The sequence below is a fragment of the Pagrus major genome, chromosome 7, assembly GCF_040436345.1.
Source record: "Pagrus major chromosome 7, Pma_NU_1.0".
Lineage (NCBI taxonomy): Eukaryota > Metazoa > Chordata > Actinopteri > Spariformes > Sparidae > Pagrus > Pagrus major.
In genome coordinates this window covers 26,942,071-26,948,007 of record NC_133221.1, presented here as the reverse complement: position 1 = coordinate 26,948,007, position 5,937 = coordinate 26,942,071, and the positions used below count along the sequence as shown (strand labels likewise).

Here is a 5,937-nt window from a genome sequence, read left to right as displayed (position 1 = left end):
TGTAATTTTGATCTTTTCTGGCATGGAAATGTTAAAAACTATGAGTAATCAATCCCCCTACTTTATTCACCTAATTTACAAGTGATTACATGTACCGAAATGGAAATGCAATGTCTGATTAGATTAAAATTCCATCTATTTAAGACGAGATTTAAATGTGTTTTGACCCAGGGCTGGCCTCCTTCGGTGTTCCCTCTTCAGCCGCCAATCCACAACAGCAGCTTTGAACTTTAGACCTTGTTTTCTAGGCAGAGGATGAAAACGAACAGGCCGTCGGGCTGTTGGCAGACTGACAAGGAGACAGAGAGGGAGGAGCGAGAGGAAGAGAGGCAGAGACAGAGAGGAGCTTGTAAAGAAAGGAATGAAGTAATGAAAAAAAATTACGGCGGGAAGAGAGGAATGAAAGGAGAAAGTGAGAGAGAGGGAGCGGAGAAGGAAAGAAAAACCTGGAGAAGGGAACCAGAAATGTAGAAAGGAAGATAATGATTAAAATGTTTAAAGAAATATAGGTATAAAAATAAAGAGGAAAGCAAGTGTGGACAGATGGAACAAAATCATGAAGGTCAACTCTTTCCATTACATGCCACATGAGCTTTCTTCAAGTGCCACCCTCATGCTAAAATGTCACACAACTTAAAGTTTTGTAAGTGTGACGGTCAGGAAATAATTGTCATTGTTTACAGCTGTTTCTTTGTAATGAAGTGTTTGGCAGAAAGTCTTTGCTGCGCCTGAGGGTGTGAAGTGATCCACCCAGTGCTGTTCCTGACAGCTTCATTGTAGTGGCTGAGGACCTGAAGCTGTAATGTACCGAGTACACTCTGACAGACAACATGTTTCGAGCCCATTCATCTTCTAAGTGTGATTCATTTTGTTTTGTAAGAATTAAAAGCACATAGAGGCACGTGAGGTGTAAATACTGAAGTGTTCTAGGCACAAGTCCAACCACAGGAGAGTTCACCTAATACTGTACAGCTGAAGGCTGAAACTGTTTATATTATTTGTAGTGTATACTTTCAGGATGTTTACACCGTCTCTAATTGTGCTGAATGTGAAATTTCCAAACCAGATCCATAGCTTGACACGACTGTGTGCATGCACAGCTAAGCTGAGGCTCACTCATCACTGATCAATACATTCTTGTCAATTGCTGACCTGGAATATGTGACTGAGGGCAAAAGGACACCAGCTAATTGACTGGACATCATATCATGCAGAGTCAAAGTAGGAATCCATCCACACACAAACAGGCTGACAATGATGCATGCCAGGAAAATTCTGCTTTCGATGTGCTTAAAGGGCCATTTTACCGTTGTTACCAATGAATGCTGTTAGTGTGACCTGAATGTAAAGATGAAACATTTCTACAATACATTAAAAACTGGTTACAAGTTCACTACCAAAGCTTCATTCATTCAGATCTGAGCTCTTATGTCACAATGACACCCCAATGAACACTATTTGAAGTGGGGTGTCATTGTTCCTCTAACCCAGGATTGTACATCAATGTAGGGATATATAATTTCCTAAAATTGTAGGGTTAGTAGAAGTATCTGGCATAATGTTTTACACTGTTTACAAAAGTAAAAATGCTAAATGTCCATAGTTTTAATAGAAGACATCAGAGGAGTAATTGTCCAGTTGAGGAAGGCTGAATATTTGACTTGTTTTTGTTAGATTTTGTCATAGAAACAACAGCAGGTTTTGAAGATACCTTGGCCTTCACTCTGGAGTGGGCCAAGGAAAACAAATAACACATTAATAGGAGCTATAATTCAGGCCAGATCTCTGCTGATGTAAACTGTGATCTGGTGAACAGCAGACAGAGGTGGAGACAGAGCACCAGTGGTACATGTCAGATTGGTGTATGTCCACAGAGGTGAAAATGTTTCTGAGCTATTCCACATGAGTCAAATTGTACACGCATTAAAACATTCCACATTCAATTAATTAATTTTATGTTTCTGGGTAAATATATATAGCAAAAATAACATCAAATATGACCTTGTTCTTGCTGAGAAGCCCACCCACCACTTCCACAGAGAAACATTTTCATTACATAAAATATGGCCTAAGCACACACTCCGACTGATTCAAAGTCAGACTCCAAGCTAAATATGTAGTGTCAACATTAGGATAAATTATTAGTTGTTTTCTCTAAAGATCTGTACAAGCCTCCATTTCCCTGTTTCTTGCTCCTCACTCAGGCAAGAGAAGAAGCTGTCTGAGCATTCATCCAGTGAAGCTGTCAGGACAGAGCGTTTCTGTGTGGTCTGTGTGTGTGTGTGTGTGTGTGTGTGTGTGTGTGTGTGTGTGTGTGTGTGTGTGTGTGTGTGTGTGTGTGTGCGTGTGCGTGTGTATGCGCGCGCACACGTGTCCGTGTGCGTGGTACAACAACCAGCTCGGCAAAAGCAACTAGATGTGTGTATTCATCTTTCCACGACCAAACAGACAAATAAATATCACTCTAACTACACTCTATTACTTTAATTACACTGACAATATACAGAGAAGGCTGTATATTACTGTTTGATCTGGGCCTGAGGAAACAAGAGAAAGCATTATGCAATATCCACATAATGGAACAAATAGAACAATGTTTAGGGGGTTATTTTCCTCAGAGTGTTACAGTAGCTCAGTTGGGAGGCAGAGCAGACTGTTGTGCCAGTTCTAGCCCACGCACTGTCAGATTTGGCTTTTCCTTTTCTTGGTTTTATCTAATGTCAAATCAGTTGTATGTAGATGTATTTTGTTGTTTTATTTATTCCAATTCAGTTTTCTCTGCCAAAAGTTCCCATTTGAAAATGATCTTTTGTTTGAATTTCCATTGCTGTGTACACAATGACAAGGTCTAAACAGGTAATGATTTGGAAGGAGGTCAGTCTCCTGTGGACTGAGAGAGGCCCTAGTGACATGGTGACTGAGTGAGGTCCAGTACAGTAATTCTGACAAGCACAGCGAATACAAACCAGGTCATGGACCTCACTGGCTACTTTGTTTTCTGTTGTAACCCTCCTGGCTCTGGTTATGGCTGCTATGAGGAGTATAAATGCAGTTTACAAAGAGAATGTTACACTGTTCTTGAATGCATACCAACATGTATTTTCTCAAATTAGTGCCTTCCTTATCAGGCTATTGATTGCTTAACCCACTCATAGGCCACTCCACAAAAACCCTCAAGAATACCAAATATTGAACCAGTATGCTGAGTTAGTCAAGTTAGCAGAAAGTGTGTCTAGAAACTGCTTACTTCGTCTTTTACTCTGTTATACAACTTGAAAATTACGGGGGAATTGGAGAAGGACTAGACAATAACAGAATCTACTTAAACAGCCGACATGCAGTCCACTATTGTCTGTTTGTTTGTCAGTTTCTAACCATCTCTATTTTTCTGTTTTGATTGTCTGGTTTAGTTCTCGTCTGGTTTGGTTTTGGTGAATTCTGTTCTTGTCCTCAAGATGCATGCTGATTTAATTGCAAAAACAGAGTAATCATAACAGAACATGCCTATTAAAAGTACACCAAATCATTTGCTGGCATATCCTGTCATGAGTCATACGTTACTTATGTTATGACTCAATGATTAAAAACACAACAACAATAAATTCGGAAGAAAATACTTTCTCTTTAGATATTATTACCTCTTTATTTTCACCATTCTGCATATTTTTCATCTTTCATCCTAAAGTCCCTCTAAAAATAAATAATATGCTGTGTGTACATATGCGTGCACTTGATTTTAACATTACCAAACAATAAATAAAAACACTTCCCTTATGTAAAATAACATTGACATTGATTAAGATTAACCGACAAAAATAAATAATATCTGATACAAGGAAACAATATGACACCTTACCAAACCCAGCAGCATGGGCAGCTACCACTGATCTTTTACTACTATGAGAGAGCTTCCTCCATTTTCCTCCCAGCAGCCAAACACAGTAGCTCACAGTCGACACTCCTCCAGACAAAATCTCCCTGCAGGGTGCAGAGGTATAAATCCCACTTCAGGCTCTTCCTCTGCCCTCCCTCCTCTAGTTTAACTCTTTAGCCGCTTCAGTGATTCGGACATTCATTGATACTCCCTCCGCTCCCACGCTTTGCCGCTTCCTGTACACCTTGACTGTTTCCTCCCACCACACCAATAACTTCCTCTTATTTCTCTTCCTCTCTCTTCAACAAGAAACTTGCATATTTGATGCAGCAAAAACACATGCAGCCTGTAGCTGTGTCAGTGATGACGAGGAGGGGGGGCAAAGGGCCAACAAGGTGAAACATCTAAGTTAATGGTTAATCGGGTGATTGGCGTGTGCAGGTTGAGGGCAAACTCCACAAATATAGTACAAACCATCAGTGACATGAGGAAAGGGTTCAATGAAGGGAATGAGAGAAATGGTGAGAGACGGAGAAGGGAGTGGAGGGGGCGAGAGTGGGACAAACAATGCAGAGCGTCAAGAGCAAAATATGGGGGGAATGTGAAGATGTAAATGTAAAAAAAAAATACAAAGATAGAATGATCTGAAAGGCAGGGATGTACAAAAAAGTGAAAGTAGTAGAAATAAGCAGATGAAGGAGAAATGTGAGTGAGGTTCAAAAATTTAAAAAAAGAACAAAAGAAGGAAAGAGGGACAGAGGAAAGGAAACAAGGAGAGAGTGAAAGCAGGCAGAAATGAGGTCATGGAAAACAAAAACAAAAGAAAGAAGAAGGATTCCCTGAACTGAGAGGGAAACGGACAAAAATAACCTCTGGGCAAACACTCCTATACTTTGACTTGCAGTTATCTCAGTAAATGTACCACTATGATGTCATTAAATCAAGGGAGTGTGATAAAAGGTCATAAAAGTTCAAGAAGAATGTTGGCAACTCTGTTTTACAACCCATAATTCAGTTAATTTTCAAAGAATTCAAAATTAGAACAATGTGTTGGGCATCAACAAAATGGTCCAATTCAGATGCTTGGATGCAGACAGAGCTCTTTGATGTAGCAGTTTTTACAGCCATTTTTGAGATAAATATGCTAACAACTGCTGCATCTTGGCAACACCACACCACATTTATTGAAGCCAGGAGTAAATGACAGTTTATAGCGGGAAAGGTAATAAACCAGTAGACTCATCTTTTGTTTTAATCTACACTCAAGATAAATATAACAACTTGAAAACAGTCCAACATGAGCTATTATATGGTATTACTAATCCAAATTCAAGTTCAAATGTGTATTTTGAATAGCCCAGTCCCGTCTTTGTTGATGAGTTTTCACACGTCCCTCGCTAAACAAAGCACTGTTCTGTACTTAGATAAAGACCTTGTAAGGATCTAATAATTCAATATTAGTCATCTTTATAAATTAAAGCAATATGAACTGCTTTTATTTTCACAAAGATATTTTCACCTTATAGAGTTGATATGAACATGTTAGCAAACATTTGCCTATTTACACACACAGCAAAGCAATATTAGCACTGATTTAAAGACATGTCTCTGGCTGCCTAACAGATCTATAATAAGTGTTATTGTCACTCTTCTCCTGTTTTGGGAGCTACCTACTACTGAGGTCATTATCAGGCTATTTAGCTGCTAAGTTTTAAACTATGTTCACTAGCTAGTCACAATGCGCACAATAAGTTATTTTAAAAGCTTTTTAAAACCAAAACAATGAGCTAAAGGATACTTAAATGCTTTTGTAGAGCTGATGGAGACTACATGCAACACCTCTCACATTACCACTAAAGTACTTATACTGAGCAATAACCTGAAAACAATAGCAATATCAATAGCATACCAACATGAAACAAAATAGTATTAGACACCCTTGAGCTGAAGTCACCTTTGGAGCCATATGACCTGAATAAACATGTCTGGTGACCTTTAAGTTAGTAAAATTGGCCCTATAAGCTAAGGGTGCAACCACATGACATTGGAATGCAATAGGGCAG

The 5,937-nt window shown here is 39.1% G+C and overlaps 1 protein-coding gene across 1 annotated transcript in view; it reads right to left on the bottom strand.

Moving 5' to 3' along the window:
- Positions 1-3,912, bottom strand: part of LOC140999762 (vitamin D3 receptor A) — a 41,641-nt gene extending 37,729 nt beyond the window's left edge. Inside the window, exon 1 of the mRNA XM_073470288.1 lies at positions 3,857-3,912. The gene's annotated coding sequence lies outside the window, so the exon portion shown is untranslated. The remainder of the gene's footprint in view (positions 1-3,856) is intronic.
- Between the last annotated feature and the right edge of the window lie 2,025 nt (positions 3,913-5,937).